The sequence below is a fragment of the Bombus vancouverensis genome, chromosome 5 (assembly GCF_051014615.1).
Source record: "Bombus vancouverensis nearcticus chromosome 5, iyBomVanc1_principal, whole genome shotgun sequence".
NCBI lineage: Eukaryota > Metazoa > Arthropoda > Insecta > Hymenoptera > Apidae > Bombus > Bombus vancouverensis.
Genome location: NC_134915.1, coordinates 16,923,740 through 16,940,974, shown reverse-complemented (window position 1 = coordinate 16,940,974; position 17,235 = coordinate 16,923,740). Strand labels below are relative to the sequence as shown.

The 17,235-nt window shown below is 53.4% G+C and overlaps 1 long non-coding RNA gene across 3 annotated transcripts in view; it reads left to right on the top strand.

The window, feature by feature from the left end:
- Positions 1–17,235, top strand: part of LOC117158478 (uncharacterized) — a 125,641-nt gene that overhangs the window by 60,157 nt on the left and 48,249 nt on the right. Inside the window, exon 1 of one of the 3 annotated variants that reach the window (XR_013058452.1) lies at positions 11,201–11,529. The exons of the other annotated variants lie outside the window; for them this stretch is intronic. This is a non-coding gene — a long non-coding RNA (uncharacterized LOC117158478). Of the gene's footprint in view, positions 1–11,200; positions 11,530–17,235 lie in introns of those variants that run through there. 3 annotated transcript variants of the gene reach the window in all.

Sequence of the window (17,235 nt, the reverse complement as noted above, 5' to 3'; positions counted from 1 at the left end):
CTCCAGACTTTTCGCAGTAAATACTCTCGTATCGAGTTATCCAGCCGCGAGACGCGACATCCACTCGACCACCACGCGGACACCTCTGTCGAAGAGACCCGGCGTGTAGTTTGGCCGAGCGATCGAGCGCGTTGCCGAGACCGCGAGGCCTATTCCCAACGAGCGATCGTTCGTTCCACTCGATTCCCCGAGACCATCGATAGAATCTTCCGTTCGAATATTACGACTAATCGCTACCTGTCGTCGCGTTCTCTGCTCGTTTCGTACCTCGCAAATGATGGGTTCTAGACGCTTCGAACCTTGTGGATTTATCGCAAAGGTGTCTACCGCGTTATATCCGTTCCGGTTACCTGCTATTACGTTGCACCTGCGCACGCGAGCACGCCAGCCACTCTTTGCTTTTCTGCTCTTCTTCCGTTGCACACGAGTCCTCGCAGGATTCCTCGACGTCTATGTTAAGCAGAGAAACGATACCGTCGTATCTGTAGCAAAGTTACGAGAGGAAGAAGGCGGTATCGCGAGAACGGAGACGAAGGAAGGTCGCTGGAAGGCGGACCGCACGGTGCGGTGCGATGCGATACGTACATACGTGCCGTCACGTACGCGACGAGGTTTTTACTGAAATAAAATCTAAATAAAGCGACGCCACCGTACACAGCGATGCGCGGCTGCCACAAATTGTGTTCCCATGAACGCCGGCTTGCCGGCTCGAACCCGTGAGAGACTTTGCCCCGTTTCATCGTTACGTTCCCGGTATCGACCACCGAGACTCGTGTCCCGCTCGATTCTCCAACCAGACGTTCCTTTCGTTCTTCCTATCTTTCTTCTTTTTTTTCTTTTTCCTTCTCGCTTCGCGAACCAAACGACTCGAAAGAAGGTGCTAATTAGCTATCAAGGGCATGGAAAGAGATCGACCGATTTGTCGGACACGGTCGAATCGTGGTGGTGTCGGCGAAGAATAGCACGACTCGGTGGAACATCCTCGTAGGTCGTAGATCCTCGTTCGCGTCCTCGTACGACGCTGTGACCCGTATCGAGCAAGGTCGGAAACAATCGTTAGCCGGAGCAACGAAAACGAGGCTGTCCGGCAATAAATTCGGTCGCGGAGTTATCGAGGATAAGAGGACGGGTACCAGGGTGCACGGTAACACCTGCCCAGTGTGGGTGCCACGCGGAGGGCAAAGAAGCCGACGAAAATAATGTATGCACCCCAGTACGCACAATGGAAACTCGAAGAGCGAAGCCACCTGAGCCTGCAGGCGGACGCGGCAGCGTCATTCGAGCCGGCTGTTTGGTACTCACGCCTTCCATCGGCCGCTGTTGCAACCGACGCCACAGCCAGCCTAATTATTCCCGCAATTTTTCTTACGCTCGAGAAACACGATCCTACGAGTTACGATAATTGCGCGAAATTACCCCGCCACGCTTGTATTTTCTCGTGATAGCGCGTTATCTAGCCTGCACCACGGTTCCGCAACCATCGTCACGACCCCGCCAACCACTTTTCGCCGTCTTTGGATCGAAATATCGATCGCTCGGAGGGATCGAGGAGGGGAGGGAAAGCCATGGGAATCGTCCGGGCAGGTTTACGGCATCCGAGAGCAACGCATCCGAGAGACGAGGAACGCGAAACGAGGCGGCGAAACGAAAAAGAAACCGCGGTTTCGGTGGAACGTCCGATCGCGCGGCACAAGGACAAACGAGCCGGATTGCGGGAAACTGTAATAACTCGGGCTAAAACGTAGTTATCGTTGCCGGGCTGCCGTGATTATTTTCATTACGGTACGCCAGCGATCGCTATCTATGGCTTCCCACTGTAGTCCGCGCGGCAGAACCGGGGCTTAGATTTCATGTTTTTTCTTAATGATTCGAGCAATTAGCCACGCTGAGTGCTCTGACTTCTCGTTCCAGCTCGCTCCTTCGCGTCTCCTCCCCTTCCTTTTGCTAGCCGACTACTACTCTCCTCGGTTTCCCGGACCTTCGCTCTAAGGGCGAACCACGCGAAAAAAGGAAACGATCGTGGCCCCGAACTATTACTTTGTTTACCGCCACTGTTAATTAAAAGGTACGTGGGTTAACCGGATTACGCGATACCTTTGCTCGCCGACCTTCCAGAGTTTCCCGCGTAAAGTCTCTCTAACCTTCTCGCAGCCTGATCCTTGGAAAAATAATCTTTCGTTGGCCAGTGAGGTTGTAGGTTGGGGGGCGGGGGGGGGGGGGGGGAGGGGAGAGCGAAATTTCATAACCGCCGCGATATCGAGGAACGACGCGAAAAAGCCGAGGACGCGAGAGAAGGGACAAAAGAAGCTCGGTAGAAACGAAGAAACGAAAGGACCGGGACGCATTTGCGTATTGTTATGTTAACGGCTGGGTAAAGTAACAATCGGCACGGGCACAATAGCGAAATCCTCGGTGAAAAGAGAGAAGGGGTTTCGTAGACTGAAAATGGAGAACTGGAAGAAGGTAGGGGAAGCTGCGAGCAACGGAGAATCTGGTGAGGAGAGGGTGGTGGAGGCGTTATCGCATTATCGTATTGCGGCGCCTCGTTGCCGGGGACTTGCTTTGCCCTTACGTAAATTCCTGCAAACAAAGATTTACACCGATACAAGCGAGCCTTCGCTGGAGCGCGCAACAGCCTCCATCCCCTCGTCACTCTCGTGAAATCTCGGTGAGCAGACGACCGAGGAAATGGCAGACCGTCCACGACGCTCGTTCCCTTTCGCATTCCTCGTTTCCATGAGAATCTAGCGGCGCGGACGATTCCTTTGTTCGTTTCTGTCACCGAAAACCTTGTATTTCCGAAATTCTGTCTCCGTCGCTGACCGTTTCGATCGCCCGTCCAAGTTTCTCGGCCTCGTCGACGCTCTTGCACGCGCGTCGCCGAGAAGGCGAACGAGCGACCTGGTTTCGTCGCACGACCAAGTTTCCGGCCTCCGGAAACCGCCGACGTAACGAAAGGTGGACGATCGAGTCTCGCGCGGCACGTCGTCCACGTTGATCAGCGTCCAGCGTGGAGGTGCGAGCAGTTCCCAGGCCGAGTAAAAGGTGTACAGGTAGTTTTTCAACGGATAACCAGCACAGAGCGAAACGTGCACACAGCCCCTATGGTAAGAGGGGTGGGCCTAACGGAGGAGAAAGAGGAGGAAAGGACGGAGGACAGAGTGGCGAACGGTGGCGGGTCATGGGTGGGTGGTGAATATGCAAATGTAATTGATATTACTTTTTAAATATTCCCCACTCTCCTCGGCAAAGCGGCCACCCGTCTGTTGTTCGTTCGCCTGCAGCAGAGGGTGCGCGCCCAGCTTTATACACTCTTACTCTAAGTGCCTTTTACCCCCGTGTCCCAGCACCCCCTTTTCTCCGACAAGGCGCGCCGCTACCCCACCTCTTCCTCCACGAAGGTAATTAATAGGCTCGAAGATCTACTACGAGATCAGAACGGATAACGGGCGAACGGCTATCGTTACAAGTGGACCGTAACGAATTATCGCGTTGGTAAGGGCTGCGCGATTTGTTTCTTTTCTCCTTCGGTTTAATCGCCTTGTTTTTCTACCTCCTCTTTCTTCGTTCTGCCGTGGCCGCGCTGCCTGCCATTTCGAGTTCCAACTGCGAGCGCCGACTGCAACCGCTTTATCAACGATTATTCGATGTTAAACGATCCTAACGCGACAAACATATTATCCGATTTTTCCGTACGATTCGTCAAACGCCGCCGTCCCTCTCCGATAACTGATCTAATTTCAACCGGTGACGGAATCTACCGGATTACCATACATTAATTTGCCCACACTGGCCAATGAATTTATTAGTTAAATGCATCGCATTGCCGGACCGCTAATTACAATTTATGACGCAATAATAGACTAGTCGGATAATCGTCCGACAAAGCGTAAACGGGCATCCCGACAAAAACCATCGAAGCGAATCGACGAGAACGAAATAACCGATTATCGCCGGTTTCCTACCGATCTGCGTTTTCTTGGATTCGTCGGTTCGTTCGTTCGTTCGTGCGTTCGAAAAGAGAAACGGGCCGATCGACCGCGCGTTTTTCGTTCGCCTCTTCCAATTATTTGACGTTCTACTTAACGGTCGCGGTGCGTATTTTCTTAAGGGAGATTTATGGAGAACGAAGACGCCACCGGTCCCCGCATAGGCTATGGCTATGGCTATGGTATCCCGACGCGATTTTACGTACGAACGAGTCCCCGTATAAAAGAACGTCTGCGCCCGTTTCGGCCCGAGGAATTCCAGCGACGGGGCCGCCTCGGTGCACCGTTAAATTAATGTCCACGCTTGCCACTCGCACCTTTCTTACCAGCGAATTCCGCTCCAAGGTTTATATCTCGAACTCGCGATGAATCGAGCCGGTCAAACGATTATTTAAGGGTCTGTACGCCGAGCAGGAAACTGGCGCTCGCTGCCCGGCCTGTCCGTGCACCGCTGGCTCTTTCTCCTTGGGATTTCGACGCGGTTTCGTTGAAAAAGAGAAAGCATCGAATCGATCGCTTTTCCCTCGATGCGATTTTCATCGGTATTACGTAACCGTAGGTGTTCGAGCCGCGTTCGTGCCACGAAATCGTTCTCGCCTGCCGTTACGTTCGATTCGCGCGTTTCTTTCGAGAGGGAAGCGAGCAAAGGTTACAGAGTGGCCTAGAGAAATATCGCGGTTACCGCGAAGACCTTTAGGAGTCTGCGTTGTTATTACGAAATGCCCCGACGAGCGTTATCGTGTCAGGTATAATAAGGAACGCTGCGTACCGGTTTAGCATTCATTCACGCAACCATAAAAATAATCGCCGTTTTTGCTTTTCATTCGCTACGAGCATATTCATTAAGATTTACGATACTACGAGAGCGGACGAATAATTAGCCGTGAATTTGTGTGCATCGCGGCACGCGTTCCCGCAGCGATGTTTGCAAGAATCCGACGGTCGATTCATCGGTGACGATGATGCATCCTAGCCTCGAAAACCGATTATGCTCGCCAGCTGGAGCTTCGGCTTTTCGTTGCGTCGCAGCGATTAACGCGGCTGGAAAGTCGATTGTCTCTAAAATGGACGCGTAACACGGTCTCTGAAATATTCTTTGTTATGTAAAAACGCAAAACAGTGCGTGGCTTTCTCATTAACGTCAGACAGCTGCATAAAAGTTGAAAGCAATGTCTTAGAGCGGTGATTGAATAGTCGGCGATTTGCACGCGTTGAGAAGCGGCACCGAGGGATTCCCATTGCGCGAGTACTGCTTCTGGCTTCGAGGCAAATGGTAGCGATTGAATTCATGAACTCATGCAAATGTGAGAGCAACCGGTAGACTAATCACCGATGCGCTAATAACGTGCTCGCGCTCGTGCTCGCGCTCCTTTTACTTAATGACTCGTAGCCCCGGCTGAACTTGTGCTCGATCAGCCTGACGGATCTGTAAAATCGAAAGTATTACGAATAGTTCGCGGTTCGTTTGGTCGCTGCTGCCGAGGTTAGTTACGCGTCGTTTGATCAACGGGCTGGATCCTGGCCTGTTGTTCGTCGCCGGGCCGCCTCGGTCGGGTCGAGTTATCGCGAGTGCCGGACAGACGAGCTCGCTAATACGAAAGAGATGGTAACGGGAAAGGGCGGTGAGTGCGTAGGAGGGACGCGTGTCGCGTAAGCGACGCCCGACACCCGACGGACGCCATCGCCACCGCCATCGCTATCGTTCCGCGCCGCTTTCTTTCTACTCGCACGCTGCTCCCGTAATTATCGGGCTTCCTGTCGCTCTGCTTCAAAATGGTGGATTATCTGGCTAACCTGCGAGGGGATCGTACCAACGGCTTCCTGAAAACCGATTCGGACGACGAAAACTTTCGCTCGTTCGCTGACCGGAACCATCGACGAGAATTTCCTCGCCTCGTGAAACGATCGTAAGACCGATGGACTCGACGTCCTGTCGCTTGGGAGCGTCCGGCGGCGGAGATACGACGGCCACGGATTCGAAGAGTCGCGCGTGCGATTACGCGTTTTGCGTCCAGCGCAAAACGAAACGAATCGAAACGAATGGAAACGAGTGGAAACGAAAGGACGCGGTGCGACGCGACACGGAACAACGAAGGAGAGTGGAGCGGAGAAACGGGGAGAACGAGGGAAAGAGGCGGGAAGAGTGGCGAACGCGCGTACGCGGTCGTAGCTAGTTGCGTGCTGCGAGTAATTACCGGGTTCCCCGTGGTAACGCACCAGCGATGGCGGATCCCCCTGAATCCTGCAGGCTATAGGCATTCGGGCATTCGGCCGACGACACGGCCACGGTGTTCCCGTCACACCGGTGGTTTCAACGCCAATTAAACACCCGCTTGTCAAGGAGACGCCGAGGGAGGGGAAGCGACGTCGACCGATTCTCCGTGCCCGGCCCGATTCGGTGTCGCACGCGATACCCCGCGCACCGTTTCGCTCCCTCGACGTATCAACGTCCCTTATTACCATCCACGCGACGCCGCCACCTTCCTCGCCCTTCCTCCTTCTTCCGAAAATTCCTCGAAAAGTCCAGCCGCTTCTCGGCGATATTTTTCGCGTCGTCGCTCGGTCGCCGCTTGCTCTCGAGAAGTCGGCTCGACCTGGATTCGCGCCGCCAGAGGCGCAGTTACGCCGCTCGTAATTAAAAATACGCGCGGTGCGTGTGCGTGTGCCGGAAAAATAAAATTCTCGGCGAACGGTTTGACAAATGCGCTTTCCACGAGACGTATATCGGTCGGCTGGCACGCTGGTCGAGCGCGTATCGTCGAATCGCCACGCACCTGCGAGTTCCTTTCGCGAGAAGGAACAGGAATAATCGCGGATGCATGTAGGTCGCGGCTAACCAACAATAAGCGATAGTGAAAACGTATTCTGTGCGTGACACGATAACGAGTAAAACGCGGCGCGAGCACGCTGTTGCGTCGCTAATTCCAGCGAAACTCGCCTCTTGGAAACACCTTACCTTACTTGCCAGCCTCTGCGCTAGAAACGCCAAAGTCCGGACGAAACGAACGAAATCGAGCGATCGTCGTTATTGGTCGGACGACTCGACTCGAGGTTTCGCACGCAGATCGATAATACGACGCTGCCAACTACGTTGGAGCTAACGGCAGCGTTGTCGAAATTCAAAAACGGCACGAGGTTACGAAAATACGTTTTATCGGAGGCGCTTAATGCGCGTTTAGTTTCGCCGATCAACCTCGTGACGTACGTCGACCTTGGTCGATCCGAATTCTCGTCGGAAAATATTATAGTCGACGAGACGTTATCTAAAACGGGCGTCAACGCGGATCAACAGTATCGACGATACTGTCAAAGCGCAATTTATTTTCCGGTCTGATAACGAGTAGTAATCAGGCCGTTACAAATTTCTGACATGTACGATAAGAATTAGAGCGGCATTGGTGAATTAACAGAAGGAAAAAGCACGTGTGGATCCGACGGTGGAGAGGAAAGAGGCGAAGGAGCAGGAGAAAGAGGGGGAGGAGGAGAAGGAGGAGAGGATCGCGAAAATAGCAACGGAACCAAAGAGTTTCGGACGTGGAGGACGTTCCGATAAATTAGTCTAAAGCGGAGGGTGAAGAAGGGAACCCTTCTCCCTCCTACGGCAATCAGCCCCCCGTGGCTTTGGTAACGACGGTTCAACGCCAGTTTTAATCACGTCGCAGTCATGGGGTGCCCCTGCTATCACCCATGGGGCCATTTCATTGAAACGGACGCTCGCGCTCGATCCTCGACTGCTTTATTAGCTCTATTCGTGCATTCCATTCAGCTTCTTATCTAAATGGAGCCCATTGGTCGTTGCTTCGAGTTTCGTTCAACGCTTTTACGAATCGTCGCCGATCTTTACGAGAATCGAACGATCGTGACAGCGGTTCGATGATCGTAAACGTGGCCACATCCGGCCACGACACGGTTTTAGATTTGTTCGACTTTCGGCAAAAAGAAACGAATACCGAATAGTTGGTCAGACGCGGGGTTTAGATGATATCTGTAATCGTAAAACCGATACACCGGCATTATTGCCTTTCGTTCCGTTAGTCGTAATCGGACCACGAATAGTTCCCAGCGTTCCGCCGTTTACGATTTGATTTGCATGGTCGATAAGAGCGCCGATGCCACGATAATAACCACTAAACCTTAAGAGCAACATGTGTAACGCCGCGATCGGGAATCGTGCTCTCGCCACCCGCGGATGCGAATCGTATCGGCCGGAATAAAGCGGCTTTCGTTCGCTTTACGATTATCGTTGCATTTTTTACGCCGTCGTTTCGGCGGATTCGGACCAGCCGCGGTCCGCTTCGACTATTCGTTAACCCGACACGAAACCCATAAACCATCCGCGATTATCTCGCGAATTACGAGATTTGAGAGTTGCACGCGAAGCGAGCGAAAGCGGGCCGGCGCCTTTCGCAACTTCTCGCTTCCGTGTCGGTAATTCGGGAAACCCGTTGTCCCGACCCGGTGGCGTTTGGCTGCGCGAAGCGAAACGTCCGGAGGACCGCCGAGGGTATAATTTTCACGCGTCTCGAGCGCGATCGCTCGAAAGACAAAAGAAACGATAGGCGGCGATACGGAGGAAGCGGATAATTAAGCCACGTAGATAAAACGATAGGAGTCGGTGGCGATGAGGACGACGTCGGTGGCCGAGCGAACGGGTGTGACGGCCAATCGAGAAAATGCCTGCCGACTTTTCCTGCTTCCGGGTGATGCCGCGCGGGCAAACGCAATCGCGCGGTAATCTCGATCGACCGCGAGACACGAGGACGATTCGCGCGAATCGCTGTTAAAAGCTACTTACGCTATCTGTGTGTACGCAGCGAGCGAGACTCGTGGTCACAGGATACGACCAGCAGATAGGTGGACGGTCGATACTTTTTGCGCACGGCTAGCTGTTACGTAAGAGGAAGGCCGACCGCTATCTCGACGAATCGGTGTTCCGCGCGCTAATTACCCATCGTGCCTGGCAAATGGCTTCCGCGGGTTACTTCGAACCTGGAACGTGCGCGAGCTCCTTCACGATAAGCCAGGAATTTTAACTACGGAATCGGTTTGTTAATGCTGAAAACTTTTCCATTTTCTCCAGCTATTCCCCCCTTTGGCCGACCTCGTCTCCGCTGTTCTAGCTTTTCTCCCGTTGAACGAACGCTCGAAAACGTTTACGTGAAAACTGCCAACCGATGCGCGAAATCTCGATCAACGCGCGCGAAAGCCAAACGAGAGTCAAAGAACGGTAACGCGGTAAATACGTGCGGCGTTCGACTCCGGCGAACCTCTCTCTCTCTCTCTCTCTCCTTGGAAAGAGGGCGAAGGATAACATGGAAAAAAGGGCGACGTTAAACGTTGAATGGCGGAACGTAAAATAATTCAGTCGGCGAGAGCCGCGAGGATTCCGCAGGATTTACGCATTTTCTGGTTCGAAAACGAGCGTACGAGTCTCCATCGTAGCCGTATATACGCCAGGAGGTTCTTTATTAAAGCCGACCTCGGATCCCCTTGGGCTTATCCCGGAGAGACCTTCCATCATTTTAAAACCCGGCGTGATAAAATTAGACGGACAATTTCATTCCAAGACTTCGCCACGATCGAGCGGTGACGGTTTAATTTCGATGCCCAGAGCGATTTTTCGACCCCTCGCCGATCCTCCGCACAAAAGGCACCGGCTGCCGGCGCATTAACGAATTTGCCGTTGGAAATTCGACTTAACTTTGTTCCGATCTCGCCCCCTCTCTTTCCTCTTTCTTTTTCCGACACTCCGCGGAGTCCATCGTCCACGATTCGTCATCGCCGTCGTCGTCGTCGTCGTTCGTCGCAAATTCCAAAGTGTTTTGGCACGGAACGACGCGCGTAGGCGTCGAGCAAAAGCATCGCCGAGGGAAGGACGAGCTCGCGATGAAGAAATCAAATGGTGGATGGCGTGGCGGCTGGCCACGAAACACCAGCCGGCTTGTGTTGGCGCGATGTAATTCCGCATAAGCGGCGCGTCACGTGTGCCTGGAATGGGAATACATTAGACGCTCAGGACTTTCCCCCGGCCGGTGGATCGACAGGATTAGATAATATCAATAGGAGAATTCCCGTAGATCGTGAATAAACCACGTCGCGTGCGCGCCGACTTAGAAACCGAATAAATCCCGTGGTAGAAGGCTGTGGGCCTTGTTTGGGAGCGAGGCGGAGAAGCGCGAATCCGATGGACGGGTGGACGTCGCCAAGTGCCAAGACGAATGGCTAGCAAAGTTGAGACGAGACGGGACGAGAGACGGGACGGGAGACGGGACGAGAGACGAGACAAGAGGCGCGCAAAGACTCGGCTCTGTGCGAAGGATAAAGCGTGCATGCACGCACTCGCGCACATGGAATAATAATTAGGTATCGCCGGTGCTGATACGAGTTCCTTGCAAATGACGTGTCAGGTGCAGCTGTTGCGCATCGTTCCGCAATGCGGGCTGTCTCTTCTCTGCCGGCTGCTTCTTCGATTTCTCGCTCGTCACCTTTCTTTCCCCGTAGAGGCAGCCGTTCACCCCTTATCATCGTCGCCGCGTTCGTCGCACGCCGATGTCTCCACGGTGGCTGGCTCGATCTCTCCACGTACGGTGGTCTAAAGTAGCGGGTTACGTGCGAACCGCGCGGTCTCTCGCGTGCTACCTGTCATTAAACGGCCGGCCCTCGGCTACCCTCTACGTGCATCCTTCTTCTCTCACACCGGCACCTACGCCCGCTTCCTTCGGTCTCGTGTTTTCCGCCGCGCGCCAATTCCACATCCTGTTCTGGCCGTCGTTCGTTCGCCGATTCCTTTTCACCCGGGTAACATCAGCGCCGAGGTAATTGAAGGGTTTACCGCAGAAAACGGCCTATTTAGTCTTTACAGGCAGAATCGTTTCGTAGGTGTGTGCTCGACGATGTCGGGAATTAACGCTCGCGCCACCATCGTTCCCCATCGATCCGACTTTTCTTTCGCAATCGGCAATTCGCATGCCACGCCGAAATCCTTTACCGCGGACCGAATTCACGCTCGCCAGTCAGAGATCGTGCGATCCCATCGACTCGAGACGACCAGCACCGTTAGATATCGGTCGCGTTTACCGGTCGATCGCCAACTACGACGATTTCGTGGCACAGCCAAACGAGAGAAACCGCACGGTCGCCGATGGTACAACGGCATTGCGGCACAGGTCGTTCATTACTACTGGCGGCCGGTGGTAATCGGTACACGATACGACAGAGAAGAAAAGCGCGACGAAGGGCCGAAGAGAGAGAGAGAGAGAGAAACGGCAGGCTACTTCTCACGGCGATTTCCAGTGGCGCTCGTCACGAATCGCATGACGATCGCGGCGCCGAAGACGACAATGACTACGACTAAAGAGGAGACAAGGAGACGCAGACTCGTTTCGTCAGGCCACGGAGCTTCTCTGTGGCTCGACGAAGGCGCGTCATCGCGGTGTGTTGCACCATTGGAAATATCCTCGAGGAAACGAAGAAGGACGGCGAGAGGCACGAAGGGAGATCGTAGACGCTTCTAGCCTAGATCAAAACCCGTAATCACGAGGTAATAATACCCGATCACGGAAGATATTGCACATTTCCCCCGAATCACTGCTATTCCCAGGGAAGATGCCCCCGTCGGGGTTGTTTGGGAGGTCTTACTGTTCGTCGACATGCAATCCCAAATTCGCTCGGTATCTCTTTCCTTCCTTCGACCGCGTGCTGCTGTCGTCGATCGTGCCGCCAGCGGCTCTTTTACGGCTCCTCTCGTTCTACTTTGCCCTCGCTTTTACCTACGCTCTCCTACGTTCTCCTACGCTTTCCTACGCTCTTTCTTCCACCAACGTTCCACGTCCTCGTTTTCCCCTCCTTCGTCTTCTTCTTCTTCTTCTTCTTCTTCCTCTTCCTCTTCCTCCTTTGCTTCTCCTTGTTCCGCGGATGCCACGTTTTCCTCGTATCTGTCGGTCAAGGATTACACCGCGATCATCCGCGCGCGGTGATTTCGTCGACTCTGTCGTTACGATAGCATCTCTTCGAGAGAAAAACTGTCCCGTAGGCAGCGACGAAAGCCAGACGTACGGATACGAGGGAGGTTGCTGGCGAAAAAAAAGTTAGAAAGTTTGAAAGCGCGACACCCGTGGAATCTCGGCTCGTTTCCCCGTCCAATGTACAGGCTTAATCGTGCGCGGTGGATCGAGGCGGACGTTGACAGAAAACGATAGGCATCGAATCGGGAATGGAGAGAGAGAAAAACAGCCAACGACGACGATCAACGATCAACGACCAACGTCGAACGACGCGACGCGACGCGGCCGAGGACGAGCACGAGCACGAGGCGACGCGACGCGATGGGGAAAGAGCTACGACGAAGCACGGTGGACGGACGGACGGGCAGGTAGGACGGGTTTAACATAGTGCGGACTTTTTTACGCCGTGGCCAAACAGTTCGAAGCGATGGGCCCTTCTCGAAGGGCCTGCGGTGGAGGCGGTGGGCAAGGGCGAACGCGGCCAGGGGAAAGAACGTCTCGGAAAGGGTGCCTGCAGCCAGCCGTACCATTAATCATCGGGGTAATTCCATAGATGGCTGTTGGCTGCTCGAAGGAGCGAGCGATGCATGCCAAACTTACCTCGTGCCTCGCCTACCGAACAACCTGCGAAAAGACGCGTTATCTTTCTGCCGAGCTTCTGTCTCTTCTTTCTCGCCGATACTCTCGACCCTTCGCTGCCTTTTGCTATTCCCTTCTCCGGTATGGTAATTAGCCGATCCGAACAACTCCGCGGACAAGATTCGCCTCCTTTCGCCCAAACATACCTGCTGCCACGCGGATACGTTTACGATTAATTGGTTCGAGTAAGAGCGGCACGTTTTTCGCGCACCTCGACCTCCTTTTCGTTTTTTTCATCCGATTCATTTCGGCCCGAATGTATCTACACGGCCGATCGCTTATTGATTTAATTCAAAGTCGTATATCGTTCGCTTCTTACCGAGTCTGACAAACGGCAAAATTTATGTTACGTTCCGACAAAAACGCGTGCCACGCTATATATCACTTTCAGCGGAGTGGCGAGACCAGTACGATCGATCGATGTGTGCGGCAGTGTAATTAATCGAGAAGGTGCGAATTATAAGGGCACCATAGACGATATTCGTTCCACTCGTATAATGTCTACCCTCGTGACGTTCAATTAACGCGCAACCGAGTTATACGATTCTCCCTTCCGTTTCCTATGTTTACAGACCTATTCGACAACGTTCAATTTTTCCAACTACCTGATTGTCTGTAATTATCGAGCGAGACGGAAAAGCTCCGCGGACAGAAGTCGTCTCTTTACGATTGGCCGACCAAACGAAACGAAAGGCGACTCGTATTCGTCAACTGTTTGGACTAATAGGGGTCCTCCCGTGAAGTTCTTCTAGCCCGTGCGGCTCGAAAGTGAGTGAGAGAGAGAGAGAGAGAGAGAGAGAGAGGTTTCGTCTCCGTGGCACGATGTTCGTTCGTTCGAGGTACTCCGTTCGACCGCTAATATCCATCGTTAACGAACTCGCCGGGGCTTGCGTAGCCAGCCGGTCGTTCGTACACCGTGTACGCCGTCCGGTTTCTTTCTCCGCAAGAAAGCCGGTACATCGAGACGGACTCGTCTCCGCGACTCGAGTCCGCCTCGTTGTTAAATCCGCGGCGAACAACCCGACCGCCGGTAGATAGTCGCTCGAACACGTCGTCGAACGTGAAATAAGGATTCGAACGGCGATCCAGAACGGAGGGACAAAGACGAGAGTCGGTGGACTCCGCTTGGAGCGAGCAGAGCGAGGACAGGGGGGAGGGGGCGAGAGATGGCAAAAAAGATCGAACTCATCCGCGGAGACACGGTGGCCACCGGGCCGTCCGAACCATGTCAGCAGTTTAATCAATGCATTTAGCCGAATTCCTGTCTGGCCCAAATAAAAGGCGAGACAGGAGGAGGTTACTGGCAAAAAACGCGACGCGCACGACGGATGCCTCTTTCCTCCGCGATCCTAGCCCCTTTCTGTATTCTCATTTCTCTCTCCTCTACCTTTTCTCTTTGCCCCACGGCACAAAGTCTTCGGGGCCCTGCCGGGCCCCTGCCCCACCAACCATCTCCACCACCACTACCATCGTCGCTCCTGTCAACCGCCAAAAGTTGTTAAGTATTCCGCGGATGTATTCCGTCCTCCTGCCCTCCCGCACACCCTCCTTCGGTCGCCTCTCTCTCTCTCTCTCTTTCTCTCTTTCTCTCTGCTTCCTCTCGTCCTCCGCTTTACGGACGGACTCTTCTTCGAATAAGGTACGTCAACCGCAAGGATGACAACCAGACGGAAACCGACTGCCCGCTCTCGACTGGCCCCTCTCTCTCTCTCTCTCTCTCATCTTCTTCCATTCACGTTTTCGCCCTTTCCACGCAGTCCCAGTCCGTCCCAGGGCTAGATACGCTTTTTGCTTACGCGCTGCCAACGATACTCCGGCTCGATCGTCGCTGCGTTTGGCTCGGCGCGTTCGATGCGCCATCGACTCTCGTTGTATTTGCGAATCGAGACCGTTAGCGAGCCCGCCGTGTGCTCCTGCCCGTCCACACGCCTATACCTGATCTATCGTTTCGCGACGTCGATGCCTCGGATAAAAATAACGTCAGGGAAAATAGAACGGGTCGCTGTCGCCCCGAGATTTCTATGCACAGACAACGAGCAGGGTCTACGAGTCGGGCAGCGCTATTTCATTGATAGTCAACGAGTCTGCCGCGTTTCCTGTTCATCTCCGTTATCTCCGCGAGCATCTGAAAACCCGACGAATAAATTTCAGGCCGTGTCTCGTCGCCGTACGGTCTTTCCCCCTACTACGCGACCACGATCAACTTTGGAAAACCATCGTCGAGAGCAAGACGCGCTCGAAACAGCGAAAAGAAAGCTGTACAAGGGGTAGTGGAGTAACGGCGCCGTTAAATTCCAACGTTCTAATAAGAATCGGCCGTAAACGTTTCGTTTATTTTGCCAATAAACCGAGCGGCGCGTTATCGATTCTTTATTTCTATTTGCGGCGACCGAGCCGCGCGTAAGAGCGCGGACCGAGCGCAAGCTCGTTACGCCTGTCGGAAGTATAAATCAACCGCAAAGTTATTCCGCCGTACTGCCGGCCAATTCCCCGCGGGGCGGCTTCATGAAAACTGCTACCACCTTCTTATAAGCGACATCGCTGCGCCGAGTACGTATGTCGAACTGATTCGTTGCGCCTTTCGATACTTACGATCCCTTACGATAACGACGATTTACGGCGAAATAGCCGAGCCTACCGATAACAAACGAGCAAACCGCTTCCGTCACGTGGCTGTTCGCGCCAGCCACCTTCCTTCCTAGCTTTCGTCCTCCGCCAACTCCTATTAAATTCCACGAACCGTCGATCGGTTTCGTTTTTGCCTGTGCCATCCATTTCGCGTCGGCGATCTTCTAGTAGGAATTTTCTCTTCCTTGGAACTTCAAGATACCTAGAACCGCCTCGTAACGTCACCTCTGGAAATCTCGGCTTTCCTTCTCGCGCGTTGCTTCTAACTCTCGCTGTTCAGTCCGCGATTTCTTTCGCTGGTCTATACCGTTTTCCGTTTGCCGAAATTCTTTCCTTTCTCGTTGTCGGAACTCGATCAACGATTCCTCCGCGTTCTACGAGCGTAGAAACTCCTCCAAATTCAAATCTTACGCGACAGAAACGTTCGTGGTAACGGGGAAATCGTTACCGAATTAATAAACGGATCGTAAAACGAGCGACAATCGACAAGTCGGTCAGAGTACATCGACTCGCGGTGTAATCGGCCCCGTTATATTATCGCGCGGGCTACTTACGATCGGCGACGAACGCGTTTAGCGGATAACATCCAACGCGGAGACGCGTAGTTCGATATTTGTCGGACGATTTCTCGTCGAATCTCCGCAACGATTTCTTCGAGGCGACGTCGACTTGTCGACGCGCACGAACAAATTAGCGATTCTTTCTAACGCGTATAGTCGAGCCGAGTACAAACAGCGAGGCGCGAACCAACGTAATGGAACCCTCGTAATACCCTGAGAATCTAATTGTGCGGCGACCCCGAGCACGCGAAGAGGTCGCCGCATCTTCTCGATAATAAAGGAAGAATAATCGTAACGAGGTAGCGAGGCCCGTGTGTACAGTTAATCGCGGTAACAACGGGGAAAATTATTGCTTAATAAAATAACGATAATAAAGGAAGATTGTACGGTAATCGCAAATCAGACACTGGTAACATTGTCGTGGCGCGAAGCATACTGTTAAAACCGATGCGATCTAATAATTATCTCGTTGGTAATCGTATCAAACTGTGTATCGCGTTTGCGAATGTTTCCGGAATAGCAACGTTAACAGGAAAGGCAAACGGTTCGCGACGCTTTTTCTCGCGATTCGATCGAGTCGAAAACGATCGCCCGACGACCAGAGTTGTCCTAGAACGAATCGCGGCTCGGTCGAGCAAAACGCGAGCCGTGGAAGACGGTTTTTGAGCGAGCGTGACTTTCCTCCGGTTCCCACGGGACTCTCAGACCCGACTTTTGTCCCATGATCGAGCAAAGCGGTGGAACCGACAAACCGGAGGAGTCGGTCGAGCATCCTTCGAGCGGACGAGGCCGGACGTTGGCGCACGCACTCATGACGAACAGACGACAGGCACGTAGAACCGAGACTTCTACGTGTATCGTACAGTCCCCGCCAGGAATTCATTCCGTGCCCGGTCCATTGTTCGCCGCCAGTTTCAACAGGCCATGTTTCAACGGATATTTAGCTGGCGGTAGCTGGCGTCGCGTTTCTCTTGCGAACTCGATTCAGCCGGTGCGCGAAATCGGTACGCGGGTTTGTCAGAGAAATCGAACGAACCGGCGAGGATTATCGCCGACGACGAAACTTTCCAGAAGAGAAAAGACGCGCGTGAAAAGGCTAACCGAGAAACGAACGAACGAACGAGCGAGAAAGAACCGTCACGCTGATTTGTCATCGTAGAAACGTTCGGTGGAACGCGAACGCGACGACGCTTTTTCTTTCGCCAACGTTTAATTTTCCGGTGATTAGTTCGCGCTTGCCGAGACCACCGTCGCCAACCGTTCATTTATAGTTCACTCGTTAACTCGTCGCTTTTAATTGCTCGACATCGGCTAGCTACTACCGGTACGGAGCTCCAAAACCACAGACCACCGTTCGCTTAATTTACGGATCTTAAGCACGCGGCACCGCTACCTAACCGGTAATTTAGACCTGAA